The following is a 27,391-nucleotide window of genomic DNA, read 5'->3' as shown; positions in this document are numbered from 1 at the left end:
TGAGTTTTAAAATGTTACAAAGCTGATGGGTTAGTTTATCCTTTCTGCATTAACTGTGAAATATGGGAGAATCATTTTTCTAAACTTTGTATACCAGTTGGATGCCATTTTTGATGGCTTTGCTTTTCTGAGAGTTATAATGATTGTACAAAATTTCTATCACGATAAATGTATCTGGAAAGGAGAAAAGATAAGATTTATCATATTTACATAAGATATTGAAAGGTGTTAGAATAAATGTATAATAAGACGATTTAAAATTGCAGCATACTGTCATCAGCCTATCAGCAAACACGTCTTTCTAATTATAAAAATCCCAAATGGCAAAACCATGTTTGCAGTTTCCAGAATTCATTTAGATTTTCTTTTATGACTGAAAGCTCTGTAAGCTGCATTATGGACATAAGAAATCTATCACTACCCTGGAGGATCTCAGAAGGGAATGGATGATGCCACTTTTGATCACCAAGTTAAAAAAAAATTGTAGTGCCTTTTAAGTTGAAGTAGAATTCTGATGAAAGCCAGCTGTTAAGTCATTTTCAAAATAAATGACTGCCCAGCTGGTGAAAACGTCTCAAGATAATTATCAGGTTAGACATCATAAAGTGAACAGGGCATTAAATAAACACAGTAGACTATCTGGAGTAGCTGTGACATGCATTTTGAGACGTTTCTGAACTAATAGTCCATACCAAACTCATTCCAGTGCATGTCCTTCTTATCCTGCCTAGACTTTGGAAGTTACAGTGGAAACTGGTTCTATTTCTCCTTTTCTCTTAGAGTCACAGATCCCAGTGGAGGGTCAGCTTGATATTTTGCTTTGTAAAAGTACTTTGTTGAAACAAGCTTGTTGAATTATTCTTGTATTACAAAGGAAGATGATTGTTTCATTTTGGGTGTAATGATATCAGTTTCAAAGCATTCTCAGAAATAATTATCTGATAATTTTGAGGTGGTATCTAGCAGTAAAATTTTATACCAAGCAAGTGGTTTAGTCACATATGCTTTCTTTGTAATCCATTAAATAGCTAAATAAAAATCAAGTCTATAATTAGAATTTCTCATTAGCAAGTCCTATTCCCTAAAGAAGATAATAGTTCAGTTGCATAGGGACAACTGAAAAACTTCACTTTCTCAAAATGAAAGTCTAATTTTTCTTTCTCTCTCTGAAAGATTCAGCATTTGAGGCACATTGTAATAGCAGATTGTACAACCACAAACAAATCCTAAATGTGTATATTATACTTGCTCAGATAAAGTAAGAACAAGACTTGTAAATGTAAGGCTAAAGATAGATATGTCAGCTTATAATGTCAAGTACTATTAAACTTAATAAAAATAAGTAAGAGGTCATCGGCAGGAGTTAAGCTGTGTTTTGAGAGCCTTGAGCAAATTTGGTCTGAGTTTTTCTCTTGGAAAGGGCACTTAATGTCAAATTGAGTGTGAGAAAAGTTTCTTCCCACAGTTTCAGAGAAATAGGACCATCATAACTTGTTCTTATGACTTTCTATTTCTTTAGGAATATAGATAAAGCATAGTTTTATTAGATAAAGAGAGCTAAGAGTCTGTAAGGACTTTGCTGTTAATTATGCTTCAACATGCTATTATGTGAATAGCGTTACTAGTTTCACAGCAACAAGGAAGGGGCAAAATTTTATCTAGTACTATACTTCACTGTCTCCAAAGATGAGGAAAAAGACAAAGACTTTTTCCCTTCCAAATTATGCACTGTTCATGACATTATTGAATTTCTATTAAGAATTCTAAGTATCCTAGATATAATTTAAAAAATATAGTCAGTGCTCATTATTCATGAATTCTGTATTTGCAAATTTGTCTACTTGTTAAAATTTATTTGCAACCCTCAAATCAATATTTGTGAGACTTTTGTGGTCAGTTTGGACACACACATGTCCAGAGTGGCAAAAAATTTGAGTTGCCTGATAGCTATGTTCTCAGTTGAGGTTGAATGAGGCAAAAACTCTCTGCCTTTTTGTTTCAGCTCTTACACTGTAAACAAATGTCCTTTTTGCCATCTATTTGGAACTATGTTTCCCTCATTTTTGTGCTTTTTGTTAGTGATTTTGCTCTTTAAACTGGCCTCCAAACATAGCACTGAGGTGCTGTCTAGTGTTACTAGGAGCAAGAAAGCTGTGATGTGCCTTACAGAGAAAATATGTGTGTTAGGTAGCTTTGTTGAGGCATGAGTTATAGTGCTTTTGGCTGTGAATTCAACGTTAATGAATCAACAACATGTATTAAATAAGGGGTCTTTAAACAGAGATGTACCTAAAACAACTTTATGTACTGATCAGTTGACAAACTTGTTCTGACCAGAGGTTCACAGCAACCTTACCTTATATTTTCCTAGTTGCAATGGTTCAGAATTCACTATTTCAGTGTTGGTGGCAACTTCATAGAACATAAGTGCCATGAAAAACAAGAGTTGGCTATATCACAAACACAAACCATAAGTGTTTTCCATAAATCATTTTTTTCCATAAGTTATTCACAAATGCAAGCAAAAATTGTCTTATTGTAATAAAAATGAACTAAAAGAGCTTGCTTGCATATAAATATTCATAATTATAGCAACAAATTAAATTTAGTGAAATACATAGGCCTATAATTGAGAAAGATGCAATCATTGTTAGTTTACTTAGAGACACTAAATAAACAGAACATTGTACAGATATCATGAAAAAGGTTGATTCATAGAGAGATTTAATTCAACTAAATGGGATATAATTAATATCTTTGTTAATATATCTGTCTTTTCTTTTAAAGACTCACCCAACTCAAATACGTTCTCAGCAGACTTTTCAAAAATTGCTATTAAAACTAGTCTAGGATTTTAAAAGATCAATTTCCAATTATGAAATTCAAAACCATAGTTCTCAGCTAAGGGGATTTGGTAATCCTCACTATTGGCTCTAACTTGAGAGCATTTTTCATCTTCTGTCAGGTGAATTTCATGCACCAGGCCAGTGTTCAACCCAGCTACCAGATCAACACATTCTCTAAACTAATTAAATTTTGAAAGCCTACACAGAGTTCCTGAAGAGTTCATCTGAAAGTAAGCAGGAAAGATATTTTCTCTCTGACATTTTAGCTCTTTTCAATATTTATGTACTGTGGTTTAAGTGCCTGAGCCATTTCAACAAGGATTTGATTATATATGTGTTGCATTTTTAAAGACATGGGTTTTGATTGCATATGCCAGAAAATGCTAGACTGTTAGTAAATAAGAATGATAGCAACAGCATCTTGTCATTTATTATGAACAATATAGGAATAAGTCAATGATTAATTTTTCCTTGGCTATGGGCCAGGACTAAAGTTTAACAGACATAATTTTCGTAGCATGTGGCAGCTGAAAAAAATTTCAGTTAAAACCAGCTCAATTTTATTTGGCTTCAAAGATTGTCCTTGGGAGCATCTCAGATTCACCTGCATGATTCCCAAAAATGGCAACTTTACACAAGTGAATACTTAGCTCCAAGGACTGAAAAAATTGTTATGTTGCGTTACAAAGCATGTTAAATGGGAGAAATGAATTTCCAGCCATGAAACTCACCAGAAGAAGTGCATTTTTAAAACACATAAAATTGTTAGAATACATTTAGAATTATGAGTTTACTGGGTTTACTTTATTAGATAGTCTAAAATTAAAGTAACTTAAAGTTAAATAATTCCAGTTAGTATGTGGTGCGTAGGGTCCAGATAAATAGATTTCTAAGTGAAAGTCAAAGTGGTTGCATTAACTAAGTCTAATGACTCTGCTTTTTAATATAGAAATGACTTGCCATGTAGGTGAGTTCCTAGATATAGTTTTCGGTATGTATTGCTAAGATTCTAAATTAGCTTTTAATTTTTACTATTGCAAAGTGTGTACAACGGTTATTTTCATTTGGCTTACCCCAAGAATCTTTGATCATAAAATACATGTTGTCAACATTTGAGAAGTGTTAAATGCCATATATCTTCTCCAATTTCATGCTGAGACTGAAGAATGTTTCTAGGTGTTATGAGACCACACTAAACCGACTCTGTGTCAATTCCTTCTAATCATATGGCGATTATCTTGGCTTCATGATACTTTTATTCACCTGTCATTGAATGGACTCCTCCTTACATTTTCCACTATAACCAATCTTTTTTTGCATCCCTCTTACTCTCAATTAACCAAAAGCCCTTTTCGCAGGTGCTGAATAAGGATTGCCCCACACCCTTTCTCCCCAGTCTGGATTCAGTCATCTCACATATCCTTCACTTTTTCCAAAACCTCACTCCAGTAATTATTCATTGTCTTCCAGTAACTTCCATCTCTATCTACCGACATAGTATTCTGCCTAGAAAAGCTCTTTTAATATGGTTCCTTTCCCGCAGCAAGAAATTTACTGACATAAAAATCTTTGATGTTACACCTATTTCCCTTTTACAATCAGGTTCTATCTACTTCCATTCTGTTGAAATTTCTTTCTGGAAAAAATAAAAGTTAAAATAACTGCCTGATATCGAGGGAGAAGCAGCATAGATTGTTATTTACTAATATAGGCTCTGAATCAACCTGTGTTTTAACTGTCACTTTCTGCAATACCTTGAGCAAGTTTCTTAACCTACGCACACTGCAGTTTTCTTACCTGTAAAATGAAGAACGTGATACTACCTATTTCATAGGATTGCTATGAGGATGAAATCAGACAATATTTGTAAAACACTTAGAACTGTGTTTAGCACATGGTAAGCACTATAAAGTGTCAAGAAAATAAATCCACTATGCATTCTTTCTTTATATTCCTCTCTCCCAGCCTCTCAGCAGCATTTATTATTATTGATTACCCCCATAGAAAATCTTCACCCGTGGTGAAATTGTACAGCCTGGCAAGTGAACTGGTAGAAACAACTGAAGATACAGGGTGTTGAGAATGTTTGGTCGGCAGTTACTGTTTAACTGAAATTTCTTAATGGGGGCTCGGCTTAGGTAGAGAGATATGTAAAGGATGAACTGGAGCTATAAATTTAGGACACACAGAATGTTGAGAGTTTAGAGATCATAACAAAAACAGATTCTGTGGAAATGGTGAATAATGTGGAGAGAGGAAGAATTGGAGTTGAAAAGGTTTACAAACTGTAAAGCTATTGTCTTAGAATGGTTTTCATCCCTAGTTGATGATAGGTGATAAAACCCTGAAAGAGAACTGTGAGCTAGGTGTCCTTGGGGGATCCCTTAAAATTAGTAGGCAATGGGAAAGGAAGAGGAGGTACAGAATTAAGTACCTTTTTAATTATTTAAGAGCCAACGCTACCTGGATTATTTAAATTTCTTTATTTTTTTCCATTGTATCTGTCTCTTGGCCACTGAAGAGTTTTTATTGTCAACAACTCTACCACAAAGTAAGCAAAAGAAATAAATAGTAAATCACCCTACATTTATATTTGTTAATGGGTCTACTTGTTAGCAGATCAGGTAGGAGGATGAAGGGGAATATATACATATAACTAAAAGTATCTTTAAAGTAACATATGTGGGTTATCTGTCAATTTTATGAGCCATTGCTATCTTAGAGTTGGCTGTTCTTCATTCTCATAGTGTCCCAGCATGACATGTTGTGATTAGTTATTCCACTTTCTGAGACAACCAGAGAAATAAAGGAGCTTGAACGAGGTCATCCAGGGATCCACAGCTGAATCAGCATGAGAACTAACAGTTTCTAATTCCCCCTCTAACCCCTACATCTTCTAAATCATAATAGACCCCAAGAGAAAATAATTGTGAACAGGTTTGTAGAGATTGAAGATGTCTTCCAAAATAAAAGTGATTTTAAAAAAAAAAATTCGAACACAATTTTATCTTGGTCTTTACAATGATGTTTATATATTTACAGTTCATCTGATGCTGAAACAGCGGTAGAATAGTCTTTGAAGTGATGGGTTATGCGTATATTGGCAGAGTTTAAGATAAACAATGCCAAAAGACTCCTAAAAAGATTAAGCTTTTAACCACAAATACATGGTTTCAGTTAGGAAGATTTATTTGTAGCTGACCATATTAGCCATTGTAGTTAACACTGATTCTGGGAAAGTCATACTTTGGTTATGGGCCAATATGCAATATTTGTAGAACTATAGTTGATTTATAGAATGGATACAGTTAACACTGCAGATTTTCTCAACATCAAACAGTTAATAAAAAAAGTCACAAAATGTTCTGCTGGCTCCTAGCCTTTAAGTTTCTTTTGGCAATTTTAAGAGTTAAACTCTCAGATGCACTGTCTCCCAGCATTCTGTCTATCTGTTTTCCTGTCTTGGTTCATGCACTAAAATGTAGTGCTCATGAAGCATGTTCCCTATTGACATCACTGTGTTTGAGAACTCTTCAAACAGCCACTTGAGATAAAAGATAATGGAAATAGGGATGGGGGTGGACACGGAAGAACTGGAGTGATGTCATAGGTAATTGGCATTTAGTAAGGACCAATTGTGTGGCTTGGTCTAGTCCCTATTCCTTTTCAACCCCAACTGGATGTGTTACAATTCAATTCTGGCATAAACCACTCAAAGCTAGCTCAGACCCCACAAGGTAAAGGGCGCAGCCCCTAACAAGACTGCCCTGCTTCAGACACTAGCCACACATGGGGGTTCCCAGGCCACCTGCACTTTTGAATCACTGGCTATGCATTTGAAGTTTTTCCACCGCCTCTTCAGGTTCAATAATTTGCTAGAATGACTCACAGAACTAGGAAAATACTATACTTACAATTATAATTTTGTTACAGCGAATACAAATCAGGAGTACCTGTCCAATAAGGAGACACATAGTTTGAAATCTGGGAGGGAATGCAAAGCTTCTGTGTCTTCTCCTTGTGGCGTCAGGACATGTTACCCTCCTGGCACATTAATGTGTTCATCAACCAGGAAGCCTCACTGAGCCCTGCATTTAGAGTTTTTATTGAGCATTTATTATGTAGCCATGATTAATTAAATTATTGGCCAGGTGATTGAATTCAAACTCCAGTCCCCTTCTCCTTCCTGGAAAGTCCCAAACTTCTAATAATGTGATTGGTCTTTTAGTGACCAGTCTGTCCTGAAGCTTTCTAGAGGTCCACCATGTGTCTCTTCATTGGATAACAAAGACACTTCTATCACTGTGGAAATCCCAAGGATTTTATCCCTTGGAAAAAAGGAACCAGACAAAATCTTCATTATACCACAGCTCCTCACCTGCCCTATCTTATTTAGGTTTACAGAAATCTCATGAGATAGGTCTTTTTTCATCCACACTTTAAAAATTAGGAAACTGAAAAATATAATATTATATGCTAAGTTCACACTGCAAGAGCATGGCAGAACCAAGATTTGATTCCATTTATGTCTACTTCAAAAGCTATGCTTTTCCTGCTACCCTAAAGAAAAACAGATGAACCATGATTCCACATTGAGAGATAGACCTGCTTACAATGACTTGCTTAATGTCTATTATTCCCTGGTAGTCCATCAGTTTTGAAAGAAAGAATATGTAGTATCTTTACTGATGGCCACTTCCCCCCCCAGCACCTAATACACCCCAACTCCCACAAGGTGTTAGGTAAATATTTATCAAATGTACAGCTGATTCACTGTTATAAAGCAGAAATTAACACACCATTGTAAAGCAATTATACGCCAATAAAGATTTAAAAAAATAAATGAGCAGGTGAATCCAGCTAAGGCAATACTCCTCAGTCCTAGAATGTACTGAAGAGAGTGGGGACTGGCCAGGTGGGAAGAGCAGAGATTCCAAAGTGTGAAGCATTTGCAGTTGGTAGCATACGTGTAGATGAGATGAATAACTATGGGGTCCAGGCTGAGTGAAGTTGGAATTGGAGGTGTGAATATGAGGACTGTATGGCAGAGGAAGAGCATGTAGTTCAAGGCACTGGAGGTCACTCAGAGATTTTGATGCTACTCTAAGCATGTTGTACCTGTATGAGCATCATTGACTTAATCCTCCTCTTCACCTTGCTTCCCTCAGAATCATGAGGCTTAGAAAAGTAAAAGGTGGAGAGGATTACCTAGGAGCTTGTTCACTGCTGCCCAAAACAGTTGGCTTTATTATGAGCTCTTGTCTTGCTTCACGTAGATTCTTTGGGCATCACGGGAGTTACTGACGCTACCATGAGAATCTGCATTTTAGGATTATCCCTTCTCTGTGACAGCCTTTTTGGTAATAGTTCCTTGACCAATAAGTTGACTTTTTTTCTGGATATGATAATAATGGTAATGATAATAATTATTAAGGCCTCGAGTGCTTTACTTGAATTAGCTTATTTAATCCTCATAATAACTTAATCATGGGGAACAATTTTGTCCCTTTACTACAGATGGGGAAAGTGAGACTTGAGGAGCTTAAGTCATTTGCCCAAAGTCACATAACTAATGATGATCAGTCACAAAACTTTAAACTAGATCTGATCAGCAGTCAGATTCTTCAGTAAGAATGTTAGAACATTCAGAGAAAGAACTGATACAAATATTTAAGAGCTCTTAGTTTTCAATACCACTAACCAATCCTTGTTTAGGCAGGGTTGTTTTTACTCTCTAGTTCTCTTTGAAAAGCAGTTTGTAACATTCAGCCCTCTAGTTCCTTTGGGGGGAAAAAAGGAAAGGTTATTCATCTTTCTCCAAAATACCAAAAAATGTCAGCCCAACCTTCTGAGAAATTTGTCAAATGTTTAGACAATCTGATATAACATGTCCATAGTGACACCCCAAAGAATAAATAACAAGATAGGGACCATATCATAAATACTGATATTTCTATGGCCAGGTCCTGCTGACTTTTATATAAAACTTTTCATTTAATTAAATCTATTGGAAATAATGCAATAAAGCTTTTTTCTACTTTCATCTTTCCAAATGTTGAAATAGTCGTGGCTCATAGGGTCAACTTTTTCAGGGGGGTTGAGATTCATTAAAATGTAATTCTGACTCTACCTCTTTTGAGCATGTGATACTCTGAAATATAAGAATTTTTAAAAATCCTTAACTGTAAGAAAAATGGTCCAAATCTTAAAATTCCATTTATTTTCCAGCTTAAAAATGACATCTATTGTAGATTTTCCTCCAAAAAAATTACCTAGCAAGAACAACAATTAAAATTTCATTGTATATTCCACCATTCTTTATCCATGCCTGTGTGTTTGCATGTATGTGTGTGTGTGTGTGTGTGTATATATATATATATATATATATATATATATATATATATAAACAAAAACATCTGCCTTTTTCACTTTCTATATTTTTAAACATCCTTTAAAACATGTTATTTCTATGGCAGCTCAGCAAAGTACCCTTTTTGTCCATAGTGGTTTCCTGGTGGAAGATTGTTATTCATCAAACCCCTGGACTATGTAGGGGAGTAATGCTGGGATAACTTAGATCGGAGGAAAGTTCTGGGTAGTAATGTTTCTCTAGCCCAACATTCTATATGCTGATCTCAGTGGAAGTTCCTGTTGCTTGTGTCTCGTGCCAAACTTGCCTCATCTCCTCTTTTACTCATCCTCTAGGTTACTGGTTCTCACTCACAGAGGGTGACTTTTCCCTACAGCGGGTATCTGACAATGTCTGGAGACATTTTGATTCTCATAACCGGAGGTCAGCTACTGGTGTCTAGTAGGTAGAGGCTAGGATGCTAAGTATCCTACAATATACGGGTTGAGAGATGGTACTGTCAGGAGAATGTTATTGTCGTTCTCCCAGGCTAGAAACCCAACTAATTAGTCAGTGGCTCTTGATAATGCCTATGATAACATTTTCATGTGCATCCTTTTAATTTATGAGAGCGTTCTATGTGACACTGAATTGTCTTAAGTGTTTTACATTTATTTGTCCCCTTTGTTAATCCTAACAACTCTGTGAGAGATCTGCTCCTATTTGTCCATCTTGTGGATGAGAAAAACTAAAGCTCATAGAGGTTAAGTAACTTCACTAAAGGTGACATAGCTAGGAAATGCAGAAACTGGGATTTGAAACCAGAGCTTGTGCTTGTAACTACTACATTTTATGATACTTGTTCTTCCGTCCATACAAATACTACTCTAATTCAGACCCTCATATCATTCTTTACATTATTATACTAATTACTGATTTTCCTGACTTCTGTCTTGAATGGTTCACACTTCTGCTAGTGCAATATTTCTAAAACGCTGTCTTCTTTCACTCTTCTGCTTATAACATCCTAAATTAGCTTCCCACAGGACAACACTGCCCTAGGCTCTCTCTTTCTCTAGCCTTAACTCTCATTGCACCCACTATTCAAGGCCTTCTGAACTACTTATGTTTCTCAATGCTCCTGCTCTCTGGTTTTTACCTTTACTTCCATTAAAGTCCTTTTCCCTTTGTCTACCTGGTAAAAGCCTACCCAGACCATTGTTACAAATTAGTTCTTTTTTTAACTTTTTATTTTGACATTAATTCAGACTTAAAGAAAAATTGTGAGAATACAAAGAATTCCCATGTTCTTTTCACCTGGATTTCCCATGTTAACATTTTACTACATCTGCTTTATCCCTTGTCCTCTGTGAGATAGATTTTTTAAAAACTATTTTAAGAGTCAGTAGCAGACATGATGCCTTTTGCCGCTAAATAATTTACAATGTATTTTTAACCACCGTAAAATTATCAAAATTAGTACTTTACTATTACCTAACCTTTACACTTTATTATGACCTTGCAAATTAGAAACTTTTAAAAACAGTATGAAAACACTGAATGTATTTCAGTCTTTTTGTAAAAACCCCAGTATACCCTCATGATTCCTGGATTTTTAGTTAAATATTAAAATTGGTGAGACATTAATAGTATTCCCCACTACCCAAACAACACTGAATTTTTCAAACTGGTTATTCGCTGCATATTACATTTACATTGTAGGACACATATATCTGAATACCATTAATTGCTTTAAAAGTCCATTAAATGTACAATGGTTTAATCATGTTTCAGATGTAACTTCAGACATGAGGGTAAAATAAACTGCTTAGGAGAAACTTGAACACAATGAATTATTTAAGTTTAATGGTTGTAATGCCTTTGGGTCTTCCTTAGATTATAGGGAGTTATTTGTTTATGTAGCTTGAGTTATCTTAACCACCCACATGGAATTAAATCTCTGGATGGTGCACTCTGGTTACAAGGGAAAGCACTAGATTATCCACCCTCAAAAGGGGCTAAAGTCTGAAAGAAAACATTATGAAATAAGTTTTCAAAATGTTTTTCAGACTGTGAAATACAGTTTTAAATGATCTAAAATTCATGTTTTAAAGGTTTCTCGGACTTCCCTGGTGGTGCAGTGATTGGGAATCAGCCTGCCAATGCAGGGGACAAGGGTTCAAGCCCTGGTCCAGGAGGATCCCACATGCTGCAGAGCAACTAAGCCCGTACGCCACAGCTACTGAGACTGAGGTCTAGAGCCCACAAGCCACAAATACTGAGCCCACATGCCACAACTACTGAAGCCCGCGTTCCTAGAGCCCATGTTTTGCAACAAGTGAAGCCACCACAATGAGAAGCCCGCGCACCGCAACGAAGAATACCCCCTGTTCGCAGCAACTAGAGAAAGCCTGCGCGCAGCAATGAAGACCCAACACAGCCAAAAATTAACTAATTAATTAATTAATTTAAAAAAAAAAAGGTTTCTCAAGTCTCTCATTGCCTTCTGGTCTTGTGTGCCAGGACTCTCCAGAACTATGATATTTCAACTACTCTCACTGCTGCCATTATTGGTGAGAGTAATAATGATAATATTAACATTTTCGATTTATTGAGAACTTACTATGGGGCAGACATTAGGTTAAATACTTCACATAGAGACAATCATGTTATTCTTACAGTTATTCTTACATTATTGTCCCTAATTTACAGGAAGAGAAGTAGAGGTACCAAGAGGTAAGTGGATAGGTTCCCCCAGCCTTCAACCTTTCCCTTTCAAGCCCTGGCTTTAGTCATTATACTATACTCCATTTCCAATAAAATAGGATGTGACCAATTCAAACTATTCCAGAAATAAAGCTGCACTTTTTTTCTACAACATTTTTGGTCCTATTATAGAATTGACATTATTTGTTGAAATGAATTATGGCTTATTTATAGAAGGATTGGTATTCACATGCAGATAATGGCAAATTTCATCAGACTTTGAAAACCTATAGCAACCTTGTGAGTGTGAGCTCTTTAAAGCACACTGTTGAATAATGCACAGTGCACTGATTGCCTCTTTCTTTTTTCCAAGGTCATTTTGAACTACGTTGGATGACCCGTAGAGATGGGACTAGCCAAAGAGAACTGGGTTGGCACAAAGGAGATGTGGATTCTAGTTTCTAATCTCTCCCGGACTAGTTACATTGCTGAAACTAAATCTTTTTAGCTCTCTGGACAGTGTGAAATCAGGACACACACAAAATTCTCTCCAGGTTCCTACCCAGCTTTAAAAAGTTATCGTATGTATGAATAATGTTCTTTTCATCTTCATTCACTATGCGTTTCTCCAGAACACTGCACGGCATTTACAGAGACTCAGTACCTATTAAGTTTTAAGAATATATTTGGTGAATTAAGTGATTTGAATTGAGTTGACCTACCCAATACTTCTGCAATTCACCAGGCCCTATTAACAGGTAGGATTTTGGACACTACATTTCCATAGCCTTGTGTAGGAGTAGGATTTATGGAATTATCACTTGCAAAATTCTCCTGTTATAAAGTTTGCAGTTCAGAAAACAAATCTCTATGCAATACCATAATATTTTATTTATAGAATATTGCTGGTCATGTGGTCTGAGTACCTTGGGAAATATCCTCGTTTCTACAGCTGGACAGATGTGAGGACTGTAGGTAGCACTACCACAGTAACTATAATCACGGTCTTTTTCTCCTCTTCTCTTTCCTCCCATCAATTTTTCTGACAAAGTGTAACCTGGGGCCTAAAAGTACATTGGTCTTTGTTCTGTGGCTTACGCTTAAAAGAGTAATTCTGAGTTCTATACGCCAGGTTCCTAGATACGTCCTAAGCACAGGTAATTTCATGCGGATCAGTGAGGCAGGACTTGCCATCTTCATTTTGTAGATAGGCAGGACTGTCTACATAACTTGCAGGGCCTGTGCAAAAAGAAATCTGCGGACGTTTTTGTTCAAAATTATTAAGAATTTCAAGATGAACATAGTAGAGCATTAAACCAAGCAAGGAGCCCTTTGAAGCACAGGGTCCTCTGTGACTGCATAGATAGTATGCACAGAAAGCCAGCCCCACATGTAGGCAAACTGATGTTTACAGAAGTTAAGTGATTTGCCTAAGGTCACACATTCAGAGAAGGACAGAGTAAATCCTGGAATGCATGTTTGCCTGATTCCAAAGCCAGTATTCTTTCCATTAGACCTCTCTGTCTCTCCTAGTGGGAAAAATTGGGCAAATTTTCTCCTTTTGTTATTCTCCAGCCTAAATTTTTTACAAATAAGTGTATCCCTTGTATCAGTTGGAACCTCCTTTCTCTTTTAGATCCAAGTACAATTGCCCCTAATCCCAAATGTGTAAGATTTTAGGGATCTCCCCTGGTTTTCCATGGTCACCAGGCTTCCTTGCCCATATTTGTTTCTGCATCCAGGTGCCTGTGTTACACAAAAAATCCAAATACTAAACCCCCAGAACAAGCATTTGTGAACCCAACCGTTTAGAGTAGTTAGAAGAATTAAATGATTTAATATGCATAATGGACCTAGTATGATGCCTGGCACATGGTAAATGCTCAACTAGTATTAGCTATGATTATTATTACTATTATAATTATTGGTAACTAATATTCTAGGGTCAAATAGCAGGACAGTAGACTTCTACCATATCTGTTTCTGTGCCCCTTTTCACTTCTCCCCTTTGTTCTTCAGTTTAATGGCTAATTTGGTGCAGGGCAGGCTATTCCCATTACACTCTTGCACCTACCAAGTTATTTCACCCAAGAAAATGTAGTTTCCTCGCTAGGAAAATTTCTGTTGAATAAAATGTTTCTCATATGTCTCCCCTGCACATAGAAAACCAATGGGATAAACAACCTACAACATGCAGGTATTTTTTCTTCCTAAAAACTTTTTCCCAGAACATTTCTTTTCCATTTATCTAGAGCTAACCTTCATTTATTTCAGCTAAATTACCAAATTTCAAGAATTTTAATTTACTGTTATGCACATTTCTAGAGATGGCATTATTGTATTGGCCATCCTCAGTAAAGCCTAAATTTTGAGTTCTTTTTTTTTCCACTGGGTGTGATTAATTTACATCATTTCTTTCACAATTTCTCATTTAGTTTGTCTCTTGAACAAATGTCAACGTGACAGATAGCAATAGCCAAAGTAGCAATAGCATTCACATCTAATACATGTTTGTTGTGACAATTTGAAAAAACACAAGGTAAAAATTAAAGCTACACTTAACGTTTTTACTCAAAGAATATCATTGCTCACGTTATTGAATGTGGCTTTCCCGTCTCTTATTTTTTAAATGTTCTATATTCTATATTGCAGTGGTCCCCAACCTTTTTGGCACCAGGGACCGGTTTTGTGGAAGACAACTTTTCCACGTAAGGGGGGCGGGTATGGTTCAGGTGGTAATGTGAGCGATGGGGAGCGATGGGGAACGATGGGGAGCGATGGGGAGCGGCAGATGAAGCTTCGCTTGCTTGCCCGCTGCTCACCTCCTGCTGTGTGGCCCAGTTCCTAAACAAGTTGAGGACTGACCCCGACTATATTGTGTTTACGTCATAGAAATGGGTGTTTTACAAACATGGTAAAGATCTACCTAATCAGATTCCTGGTGGAAATATAGGAGCATTTTGTTTTCTTACATTCTCCAAACACTTGATGATTTCTAATACATCGATAGTTTACATGGCGCTGCTTAATGACAGCATAACATTTCAGAAGATTCATTAAAATGTTTATATATTTTAATAGCAACTAATTTCCCCTTGCTTTTTCTAAGTCAGCAGGCATGGCTTCCTTCATGGTCCTGGAAAAATGCTCAGAATGTGTGACTTAGTGACTCAGGCGTTTCAGTTTAGCTCAGATGGTATTCATTCTTTGATGGATAAAACCAAAAGATAAAGCTATTCTTTGGCTAAGCAACACAATTGCTCTCTATTATTCCAGTCTCTACAGATTGCTTGAAAAATGCAGCATATTTGGAATTGCTTACCTAAGAATTAAGCCTGGACAAACAAGCCCATGCCATTCTAAAAAAGAATTCGTATCTATGCAGGGGGCAAGGAAACCAAGGCAGAGGAGGCCAAGGGAAAGGTTAGTGAGTAAGAGAGGAGAGGAATTCAGAATTCAGGAATTCAGGTCTCCTGTGGGCATGTCGTGACTTTGGAAGCCCCTTCAGGACAGACATAACTCTCTTTGCCAATAAATGGTCATAAGAACTCTCTTTGCTCTTTCCTGGTGCATTCTTTCCTTTGTTTCCCCAGTTTATGAGTTTTCTATGCCATCGTCACCAGCATCACTGTCGTTTGAACCATATGTATATTATAAACAACCAATATTCACTTACCTGTCTCTAAATGTGATGTCTTTATATTACTTAATAACTAATATTAAGATGATTTAAGAAACACTTACTGAGCACTTATTACATGCCAGACATAGTACTAAGTGTTTAATGTTTATTATCTTATACAATCCTTACAGTGATTCTATAAAGTGTTTAATCTTATTCTCCTCATTTTACAGGGGAAGGGACTGAGACTCAGAGAGGCTAATTATTTTCTCCAAGGTTATATACCAAGTGATAGAGCTGAGAAGCAAAACAGGATTATCTATCTTATTTTCTTTTATCAAATGTTTGTTAAATTGAATAATGCGTGAAATGTGTGATAATGGATTGCATAAAAAAAGCATAAACAAATCATTTGAGGCAACAGTTCATTCAATTTAATAAACATTTACTCAATGCTACCATCTGTTATCTGGTGCTAAGCTAAGGAAGGGAACATAGAGGTCACTAAAGTGTGTACCAGGGAGCTTTCTGTAAACAAGAGGAAGGACTCTCTCCTCAACAGTCGTTAAACATCTTTCATAAAGTAAACTTTCATTGAACACCTACAGTATACCAGGCATGGTACTAGACACTATGAAGAATACAAAAATAAATAATTCATCTTTCGCTCAAGAAGCTTGCATAAAAATGAGCCTATATTTACTTGTACTGCCTAGTATTAGTACAAGTAAAAGGTCCTATGGGGTAAATGCATAGAAGAAAACAAACTTTTCCTGAAGAGTTTAACCAGTGTGATTCTAAAGTGAATCACCAAAAAACGTATGGGAAAAAAAGCTGACAGTAAGTTTTTCCTTTTATCAAAACCATATGTCATGAGTGATTTGAATATAGTATACAATCCTAGTCACTCTCTTTTATAGGACAAACTAGAACCAGCAGAGTAGTCCAGGCTCTGGTAAACACAAATGATGAAAGGGATAAATACGATGGTAGTTAGTACTGGTGGAACACAAGTCCTGAAAGGAGAAGACTAAGAAAATTATTAAGTCATTCTTTGAAAGTTCCAGTGGATATGAATAAGGTAAATCTTATTGTTCAGTAAGGTGTATTGATCCTACTTAGGACTCTTAAATAGGAAACAATGTTTTGAATTTGAAAAAGGTAAATTAAGGGTACATAGCAGAATGAGTGGCTTACACGGTATGTGGGAAGTATGCAGATCTTGTTGTTCCAGGAAACTATAATGTCAAGACATTATGTCATACATGATTAAAAACCTGACAGGGTCTGGAGTCTGGGTTGGAGTTACTTCTTATGTGATTTGAGGCAGCAAATAACTTAGTCTCCCTGAGATTTTGTTTGATTTTTGAAAATCTGAAAAATTCAGAAAATAAAACTTAGTCTAGGGGTGAATGGTGAGGCAACATAGGAAACTGATTTAGAGCCAAGGTTCCCTTTCTTTCTCTTCTGTTTTTAAATCCAAGCTCTGTGGCTTTCTATTACTTTGGGTTAGTCATTATACTTTTATGTACTTTGGTATCATCCACTATTACATAGCAGTTATAATAGTGCTGATCTCATAGAATCTTGGGGATGACTGAATGAGCTAATGTGTATAAGGTGCTTAGAACAGGGCAAGTACTGGATACTTTTTAACTATTATCATTACAGTGTTGCTGTGAAGATTAAACAAAATAATTTTCAAGGTGCTTAACACAGTGCCTGGTATAGAGTAACTACTAAATAAATAATGGCCACTATTATTATTATAAAATTTCATAAATAGATTCCAAGTTTGTTCTGTTATTGAAGTCAGAAGGCTTTCCTGACCAACCAAGACTGCCCACCACTATTTTTGCAAATATTTTTCACTACCAATGTCACATCCGAAACACAGTACATTGTTGGGCAATCAAACCAAATGTAGATTTCCAATACTTTTAAATTTCTGTGTCTTACACATCTAATCTGGAATTATCTCTAGGTCATTCACCTTCCACATGGGCATGACTTCCCTCTCCTTACTCCTGGAATTCACCTTATTAATCTATCAATGAACACACAAGCGTGTTAGGCACTTATTGTCTACTGAACTCCATATTTTCTACTTTCATGAAGCTGACAGCCTCATGAGAAAGGGCATTAAATGATTCCCTTACAAATATGCTGTGAAAGAGAGGTAGAAGGTGCTGAGAAGCAATACTGAGAGACCTAACCTCATCTGAAGGTCTGCAAAAACTGTTCCGAGAATGTGAAGTTAAAGTTGAGCCCCAAAGCATGACATGGGTGGGAGTGCTGTAGGCAGGAGGACAGTGCTGATGCATCCCTCAGGTGGGAGAAGGCCAGGCATTAACATCTTTTTAATCAAAGTACAAATATTCTCCAGACTTGTCACACACTCTTGGAAAAAACATCTCTGGGATCCATCCTTTGCTGCAGATGCCTCCTTCCAGCTCTAAGTTGTCTCCCATCAACAACTCCTAAAAATCTTACTTGTTTTCTTCTTTCCTCATTTGTATCACATCAATTTTCAAAGAGAATTTATTTTCTAGATTTAAATTTAGGTTAGTTTTAGAATGATAGAAAAATTGAGAAGATAGTACAGCATTCATCATATATCCTACACAGAGCTTCCCCTATTATTAACATCTTACATTAGTACGGTATGTTTGTTACGATGAGTGCATCGATATTCATACATGACTGTTAACCACACTTTAGTCAAACTTCCTTAGTATTTACTGAATGTCCCTTTTCTGTTCCAAGATGTCATCCAGGACATATTTATTTGTCATGTCTCCTTGGGTTCCTGGGTTCTCCTTGACTGTGACCATGTCTGAGATTTTCCTTCCTTTTGGTGACCTTGATAGTTTTGAGGAATACTGTTCAGGATTTTTTATTTTTGTTTTTTTTTAGAATGCCCTTCTTTTGGAACTTGGTTGATTGTTTTTTCATGAATAGACTGGAATCATATGTTTAAGGGAGAAGACAATAAAGGTAAAGGGCCATTTCATCATGTCATATCAAGAGTGTATGCTAATAACATCAATATAACATCACTGTTGATGTTGATCATGATCCTGGCTGAGGTGTCAATTTTCCCCATTATAACATTTCTCTGTCTCTCCCCTTTCCATATTGTACTCTTTGGTAGGAAGTCACCAGGTGCAGTCAACACCTAAGGAATGGAGTGTTATTCTCCTCCCCCTTGTGGGCAGAGTAGCTACATAAATTATGTGGGATTCTCCTGTATGGAAGATTTGTCTTTCATCATTTATTTATTAATTGATCATTTATTTATGTCAGTATGGACTCATGGATGTTTATTTTACACTTTGGATTATAACCCAATACTACTTATTTTATTTTTTTGTTCATATTATTCCATATTGGCCATTGGGAACTCTTTCACTTGGCTTCTGTGTCCCTTTGACATACCCCCATTAAGGTAGATTTTTTAAAAATTTTATTTTCTGCCACTACTAGTGCTCCAGGCTCATTTTCTATACTTCCTACACTAGTCCTAAAATCAGCCTTTACTTTAAGAATTTTTGTTCCTTTAATTGGAGAGGATATTAGAAGCCAAGATCTGGGTGATAGGTGTTTTGCATTGAATTTTAATAAACTGCAGCTAGTGTACTTATGAAAATAGTTGCTGGTCCAAATGCACAAAGCATATAAGAAAGAAGAGCTGTCGTAATGGAAAGAAGGCTAAGGACCTAACATAAATGTAATAAGCTCATCCATGCTTTTCCATCACTGTTTGGTTGGTGAGTGTTAGTGCGGAGCTCTCCGAACAGAGGCATGTGTTCTTGTTATTCCAAATTGGAAAATTTTATCTACATGCCAAAGGTTAGAGGCAGTGGAATTTCCAAGTATATTCACTGGGGTGTTAAGGTCAGATGAAAAACACAGACTAGGTAAGATAAAGCAGTTAGTGCAAAATCCAGGGACCAATCTAGAGAAGGTGGGTCACAGAAGAAACTATGAAAGTGAGGTTGAAAAATGGAAGTTTTAAGGTATAGAAAAGAAATAACAGAACTGAAAGCAAACACAACTTATTGAGCTAAGATAAAAAGACAAGAAGAGGAGGATGATTAGTTCAAGATGGCTGAGTAGAAGGATGTGCTCTCATGCCCTCCTGCAAGAGCACTGGAATCACAACTAACTGCTGAACAATCATCAACAGGAAGGCACTGGAACTCACCAAAAAAGATACCCCACATCGAAGACAAAGGAGAAGCCACAATAAGATGGTAGGAGGGGTGCAATCACAATAAAATCAAATCCAATAACTGCTGGGTGGGTGACTCACAAACTGGAGAACACTTACACCACAGAAGTCTACACACTCGAATGAAGGTTCTGAGCCCCACATCAGGCTTCCCAACCTGGGGGTCTGGCAACAGGAGGAGGAAATCCTGGAGAGTCAGACTTTGAAGACTCGTGGGATTTGATTGCAGGACTTCGACAGGACTGGGAAAAACAGAGACTCCACTCTGGGAGGGCACACACAAAGTAGTGTGTGCATCAGGACCCAGGGGAAGGAGCAGTGACCCCATGGGAGAATGAACCAGACCTAACTGCTAGTGTTGGAGGGTCGCCTGCAGAGGCCAGGGATGGCTGTGTCTCACTGTGAGGACAAGGACACTGGCAGCAGAAGTTCTGGGAAGTACTCTTTGGCGTGAGCCCTCCCAGAATCCACCAATAGCCCCACCAAAGAGCCCTGTAGCTCCAGTGTTGGGTCGCCTCAGGCCAAACAACCAAAAGGGAGGGAACCCAGCCCCACCCATCAGCAGACAAGTGGATTAAAGTTTTACTGAGCTCTGCACACCAGACCAACAGCCAGCTCTACCCACCACCAGTCCCTCCCATCAGGAACTTGCACAAGCCTCTTAGATAGCCTCATCCACCAGATGGCAAACAGCAAAAGCAAGAAGAGCTACAATCCTGCAGCCTGTGGAGCAAAAACCACGGTCACAGAAAGATAGACAAGATGAAAAGGCAGAGGGCCATGTACCAGATGAAGGAACAAGACAAAACCCAAGAAAAACAATGAGAACAAGTGGAGATAGGCAACCTTACAGAAAAAGAATTCAGAATAATGATAATGAAGATGATCCAGGACCGTGGAAATAGAATGGAGGCAAAGATCGAGAAGATGCAAGAAATGTTTAACAAACACCTGGAAGAATTAAAGAACAAACAAACAGAGATGAACAATACAATAACTGAAATGAAAAATACACTAGAAGGAATCAATAGCACAAGAACTGAGGCAAAAGAATGGATAAGTTACCTGGAACACAGAATGGTGGAATTCACTGCTGTGGAACAGAATAAAGAAAAAAGAATGAAAAGAAATGAAGACAGCCTAAGAGACCTCTGGGACAACATTAAACACAAGAACATTTGCATTATAGGGGTCCTAGAAGGAGAAGAGAGAGAGAAAGGACCTGAGAAAATATTTGAAGAGATTATAGTCAAAAACTTCCCTAACATGGGGAAGGAAATAGCCACCCAAGTCCAGGAAGTACAGAGAGTCCCATAGAGGAAAAACCCAAGGAGAAACAGGCTGAGACACATAGTAATCAAATTGGCAAAAATTAAAGAAAAAGAAAAATTACTGACAGGAGCAAGGGAAAAATGACAAATAACATAAAAGGGAACTCCCATAAGGTTAACAGCTGATTTCTCAGCAGAAACTCTACAAGCCAGAAGGGAATGGCATGACATATTTAAATTGATGAAAGGTAAAGAGCTACAACCAAGATTACTCTACCCAGCAAGAATCTCATTCAGATTTGATGGAGAAATCAAAAGCTTTACAGACAAGCAAAAGCTAAGAGAATTCAGCACCATGAAACCAGCTCTACAGCAAATGCTAGAGGAACTTCTCTAGGCAGGAAACACAAGAGAAGAAAAGGACCTAAAAAAACAAATCCAAAACAATGAAGAAAATGGAAATAGGAACATATATATTGATAATTACCTTAAACGTGAACAGATAAAATGCTCCAACCAAAAGACACAGGCTCGCTGAAAGGATACAAAAACAAGACCCATATATATGCTGTCTACAAGAGACCCACTTCAGACCTAGGGACACATACAGACGGAAAGTTAGGGGATGGAAAAAGATATTCCGCGCAAATGGAACTCAAAAGAAACCTGGATAACAATACTCATATCAGATAAAATAGACTTTAAAATAAAGAATGGTACAAGAGACAAGGAAGGACACTACATAAAGATCAAGGGATCAATCCAAGAAGATGATAACAATTATAAATATATATGTACCCAACATAGGAGCACCTCAATACATAAGGTAACCGCTAATAGCTATAAAAGAGGAAATCAACAGCAACACAGTAATAGTGGGGGACATTAACACTTCACTTACACCAATGGACACATCATCCAAACAGAAAATTAATAAGGAAACACAAGCTTCAAAAGGCACAATAGACAAGATATATTTAATTGATATTTATAGGACATTCCATCCAAAACCAGCAGATTGCACTTTCTTCTCAAGTACGCATGGAACATTCTCCAAGATAGATCACATCTCAGGTCACAAATCAAGCCTTAGTAAAGTTAGGAAAACTGAAATCATATTAAGCATCTTTTCTGACCACAACACTATGAGATTAGAAATCAATTACAGGGAAAAAAACGTAAAAAAAAAAAAAAACACATGGAGGCTAAACAAAACATTACAAAATAACCAAGAGATCACTGAAGAAATCAAGGAGGGAATCAAAAAATACCTAGAGACAAATGACAATGGAAACATGATGATCCAAAACCTATGGGATGTAGCAAAAGTAGTTTTAAGAGGAAAGTTTATAGCAATAAAATCGTACCTCAAGAAACAACAAATATCTCAAATAAACCATCTAACCTTACACCTAAAGGAACTAGAGAAAGAAGAACAAACAAAACGCAAACATAGTACAAGGAAAGAAAGCATAAAGATCAGAGCAGAAATAAATGAAATAGTAACACAGAAAACAATAGCAAAGATCAATAAAACTAAAAGCTGGTTCTTTGAGAAGATAAACAAAATTGATAAACCATTAGCCAGACTCATCAAGAAAAAGAGGGAGAGGGCTCCAATCAATAAAATTAGAAATGAAAAAGGAAAAGTTACAACAGACACCAAAGAAATACAAAGCATCCTAAGAGACTACTACAAGCAACTCTATGCCAATAAAATGGACAACCTGGAAGAAATGGACAAATTCTTATAAAGGCATAACTTTCCACGACTGAACCAGGAAGAAATGGAAAATATGAACAGACAAATCAGAAGTACTGAAATTGAAACTGTGATTAACATCTTCCAACAGACAAAAGTCCAGTAGCAGATGGCTTCACAGGTGAATTCTATCAAACATTTAGAGAAGACCTAACATGTATCCTTCTCAAACTCTTACAGAAAATTGCAGAGGAAGGAACACTCCCAAACGCATTCTATTAGGGCACCATCACCCTGATACCAAAACCAGAAAAAGATACTACAAAAGAAGAAAATTACAGATCAATATCACTCATGAATGTAGATGCAAAAATCATCAACAAAATACTAGCAAACAGAATGCAACAACACATTAAAAGGATCATACACCATGATCAAGTTAGATTTATCCCAGGGATGCATGGATTCTTCAACATATCCAAATCAATCAATGTGATACACCATATTAATAAATTGAAAAGAAAAACCATATGCTCATCTCAATAGATGCAGAAAAATCTTTTGACAAAATTCAACACCCATTTATGATAAAAACTCTCCAGAGTGTGGGCATACAGGGAACCTACCTCAACATAATAAAGGCCATATAAGACAAACCTACAGCAAACAACATTCTCAATGGTGAAAAACTGAAAGAATTTCCTCTAAGATCAGGAACAAGACAAGGATGTCCACTCTCACCATTATTATTCAACATTGTTTTGGAAGTCCTAGCCATGTCAATCAGAGAAGAAAAAGAAATAAAGGGAATACAAATTGGAAAAGAAGTGAAACTGTCACTGTTTTCAGATGACATGATACTATGCAAAGAGAATCCTAAAATGCCACCAGAAAACTACAAGAGCTAATCAATGAATCTGGTAAAGTTTCAGGATACAAAATTAATGCACAGAAATCTCTTGCATTCCTATACAGTAATGATGAAAAATCTGAAAAAGAAATTAAGGAAACACTCTCATTTGCCATTGCAACAATAAGAATAAAATACCTAGGAATAATCCTACCTGGGAGACAAAAGACCTGTATGCAGAAAACTATAACACACTGATGAAAGACATTAAAGATGATACCAACAGATGGAGATATATACCAATTTCTTGGATTGGAAGAATCAATATTGTGAAAATGACTATACTAGCCAAAGCAATCTACAGATTCAATGCAATCCCTGTCAGATTACCAATGGCATTTTTTACAGAACTAGAACAAAAAATCTTAAAATTTGTGTGGAGACATAAAAGACCCCAAATAGCCAAAGTGATCTTGAGGGAAAAAAACGGAGCTGGAGGAATCAGACTCCAGGACTTCACACTATACTACAAAGCTACAGTAATCAAGACAATATGGTACTAGCACAAAAACAGAAATATAGATCAGTGGAACAGGATAGAAAGCTCAGGATAAAGCCACACACCTATGATCAACTAATCTATTACAAAGGAGGCAAGGATATACAATGGAGAGAAGACAGTCTCTTCAATAAGTGGTGCTGGGAAAACTGGAAAGCTACATGTAAAAGAATGAAACTAGAACACTCCCTAACACCATACACAAAAATAAACTCAAAATGGATTGAAGACCTAAATGTAGACCAGACACTATACAACTCTTAGAGGCAAACATAGGAAGAACACTAGTTGACATAAATCACAGCAAGATCTTTTTTAATCTACCTCCTAGAGTAATGGAAATAAAAACAAAAATAAACAAATGGGACCTAGTGAAACTTAAAAGCTTTTGCACAGCAAAGGAAACTACAAACAAGACGAAAAGGCAACACTCAGAATGCGAGAAAATATTTGCAAGTGAAGAAACTGACGAGGGATTTATCTCCAAAATTTACAAGCAGCTCATGTAGCTCAATATCAAAATAACAAACAACCCAATCAAAAAATGGGCAGAAGACCTAAATAGACATTTCTCCAAAGAAGACATATAGTTGGCCAAGAAGCACATGAAAAGCTGCTCAACATCACTAATTATTAGAGAAATGCAAATCAAAATGACAATGAGGTATCACCTCACACCAGTTAGGATGGGCATCATCAGAAAATCTACAAAAAACAAATGCTGGAGAGGGTGTGGGAAAAAGGGAACCCTCTTGTACTGTTGGTGGGAATGTAAATTGATATAGTCAGTATGGAGAACAGTATGGAGGTTCCTTAAAAAACTAAAAATAGAATGAATTACCATATGACACAACAATCGCACTACTGGGCATATACCCACAGAAAACCATAATTCAAAAAGACACATGCACCCCAATGTTCATCGCAGCACTATTTACAATAGCCAGGACATGTAAGCAACCTAATTCCCCATCAAGAGATGAAAGGTTACAGAAGATGTGGTCCATATATACAATGAACTATTACTCAGCCATAAAAAGGAATGAAACTGAGTCATTTGTAGAGACGTGGATGGATTTAGGGACTGTCATACAGAGTGAAGTAAGTCAGAAAGAGAAAAACAAATATTGTATAATAATACATATATGTGGAACCTAGAAAAATGGTACAGAGGAACCGGTTTTCAGGGCAGAAATTGAGACACAGATGTAGAGAACAAACATATGGACACCAAGGGGGGAAAGTGGCGGGGTGGTGGCATGGTGGTGTGATGAATTGGGAGATTGGGTTTGACATATATACACTAATATGTATAAAATGGATAACTAATAATAACCTACTGTATAAGAAAATAAATAAAATAAAATTATAAAATTACAAAAAAGAAGAGGAGGAATAATGGGAAAACAAGCGTATCATGTGTTAGAATAATAAAAACGTGTCAATTAAGGACATTATGAAAAGTATAAAGAGGGAAAGATTCTGCAATTAGAACTATCTTTAGTGGTGCAGGATCTCTTCTCTATTTAGATTAACATATTGATGTGGGTAGTGAGTAAAGAAAATCCAGATGGTAGATGGAGGGAGGTGGGGTGGGGAGGCATATAATACTCATCATAGCTGTGGGCAAGACTGCTACATAGTTTGTGGCTAAATAATACTTTTCGAACCTAATGATATTTGGAAACAATCTTCAAAGCTAAAGTTAACATTTTAATAAAAGTCTGTCTCCATTGGATTTAGATAATAACATTGCAATTTTCTTTCCTAACGTATCTTACTTACTGCTTTATTGTGCCTATTTAGCATAGACATGGGAAATATTTATGAGGTTGCTGATGCTTTTCAATAATGAAAGAGTTCAACTAGAGGATTATGTTTCAGACCTAACTATGTGGAAGTACAGTCTTCAAGAACTTGGTTTATTTATTTATTTATTTATTTATTTAGCAAGCACCATTATGGGAGTATAATTGCTTCACAATGGTGTATTAGTTTCTACTTTATAACAAAGTGAATCAGCTATACCTATACATATATCCCCATATCTCCTCCCTCTTGCATCTCCCTCTCCCCCTCCCAATCCCACCCCTCTAGGTGGTCACAAAACTCCAAGCTGATCTGTCTGTACTATGTGGCCTCTTCTCAGGAGCTACCTACTTTACATTTGGTAGTATATATTAGTCCATGCCACTCTCTCACTTTGTCACAGCTTACCCTTCCCCCAACTCCGTGTCCCCAAGTCCATTCTCTACATCTGCATCTTTATTCCTATTCTGTCCCTACGTTCTTCATAACCATTTTTTTTTCTTTTAGATTCCATATATATGTGTTAGCATACGGTATTTGTCTTTCTCTTTCTGACTTACTTCACTCTGTATGACAGACTCTAGGCCCATCCACCTCACCACAAATAACTCAGTTTCATTTCTTTTTATGGCTGAGTAATATTCCATTGTATTTATGTGCCACATCTTCTTTACCCATTCATCTGTTGATGGACACTTAGGTTGCTTCCATGTCCTGGATATTGTAAATACAAATGCAATGAACATTTTGGTACTTGACTCTGTTTGAATTATGGTTTTCTCAGAGTATATGCCCAGTAGTGGGATTGCTGAGTTGTATGGTAGTTCCATTTTTATTTTTTTAAGGAACCTCCATACTGTTCTCCATAGGGGTTGTATCAACTTACATTCCCACCAGCAGTGCAAGAGGGTATCCTTTTCTCAACACCCTCTCCAGCGTTTATTGTTTGTAGATTTTTTGATGATGGCAATTCTGACTGGTGTGAGGTGATACCTCATTGTAGTTTTGATTTGCATTTCTCTAATAATTAGTGATGTTGAGCATCCTTTCATGTGTTTGTTGGCAATCTGTATATCTTCTTTAGAGAAATGTCTATTTAGGTCTTCTATCCATTTTTTGATTGGGTTGTTTGTTTTCTTGTTATTGAGCTGCATGAGCTGCTTGTAAATTTTGGAGTTAAATCGCTTGTCAGTTGCTTCACTTGCAAATATTTTCTCCCATTCTGAGGGCTGTCTTTTTGTCTTCTTTATGGTTTCCTTTGTTGTACAAAAGCTTTTAAGTCTCATTAGGTCCCATTTGTTTATGTTAATTTTTATTTCCATTTCTTTAGGAGGTGAGTCAAAAAGGATCTTGCTGTATTTTATGTCATAGAGTGTTCTGCCTATGCTTTCCCCTAAGAGTTTGATAGTGTCTGGCCTTACATTTAGGTCTTTAATCCATTTT

The sequence above is a fragment of the Monodon monoceros genome, unplaced genomic scaffold (genome assembly GCF_005190385.1).
Source record: "Monodon monoceros isolate NGI ecotype Baffin Bay Population unplaced genomic scaffold, NGI_Narwhal_1 Super_Scaffold_14, whole genome shotgun sequence".
NCBI lineage: Eukaryota > Metazoa > Chordata > Mammalia > Artiodactyla > Monodontidae > Monodon > Monodon monoceros.
This window is presented reverse-complemented; position numbering follows the sequence as displayed.